Source organism: Alexandromys fortis, unplaced genomic scaffold, assembly GCF_014885135.2.
Source record: "Alexandromys fortis isolate MF-2015 unplaced genomic scaffold, M_Fortis_MF-2015_v1.1 scaffold_46, whole genome shotgun sequence".
NCBI lineage: Eukaryota > Metazoa > Chordata > Mammalia > Rodentia > Cricetidae > Alexandromys > Alexandromys fortis.
The window spans coordinates 7014305-7015311 of record NW_026067919.1 but is presented as its reverse complement, the minus strand read 5'-3'; positions in this window follow the sequence as shown (position 1 = coordinate 7015311).

Sequence of the window (1007 nt, the reverse complement as noted above, 5' to 3'; positions counted from 1 at the left end):
AAATAAATAAATAAATAAATAAATAAATATATAAATATCTGACCACACTGAACTTGATAGAAGAGAAAGTGCAAAGTAATCTTTGCATGGGCACAGGGGACCACTTCTTAAATATAACCCCAGTAGCACAGACAATAAGAGCAACAATAAATAAATGGGACTTCCTGAAACTGAGAAGCTTCTGTAAAGCAAAGAACACAGTCAATAAGACAAAAAGGCAGCCTACTGAGTGGGAAAAGATCTTCACCAACCCCACATCAGACAAAGGGCTGATCTCCAAAATACATAAAGAACTCAAGAAATTAGATATCAAAATTCTAAATAACCCAATTAAAAATGAAGTACAGAACTAAACAGAGAATTTTCAACAGAAGAATCTCAGATGTCCAAAATACACTTAAGGAAATGCTCAACATCCTTAGCCATCAGGGAAATGCAATTCAAAACAACTCTGAGATACCATCTTACACTTGTCTGTGAGGTCAAGGCAAGCCTGGTCTAAAAGAGCTAGATCTAGGTCAGGCTCTAAAACTACAGCAAAATGCTGTCTTAAAAAAATGGCTAAGATCAAAACCACCAATGATAGCTTGCTTATGCTGGAGAGGATGTTGAGAAAGGGGAACACTCATCCATTGTTGGTGGGAATAAAAACTTTTACAACCACTTTGAGAATCAGCATGGTGGTTTTTCAGAAAACTGGGAATCAGCCTAACTCAGGATCCAGTAATATCACTCATGGGCATATACCCAAAAGATGATCAATAATACTACAAAGACATTTGTTCAGTTATGTTCATAGCAGCATTATTTGTAATAGCCAGAAACTGGAAACAATCTAGATTCCCCTCATCCAAAGAATGGCTAAAGAAAATGTGGCACATTTACACATTAGAGTACTATTCATCAATAAAAAATAATGACATCTTAGATTTTGCATGCAAATGGATAGAACTAAAAAACCATCTTGAGTGAGGTAACCCAGACCCAAAACAATGACTATGGTATTT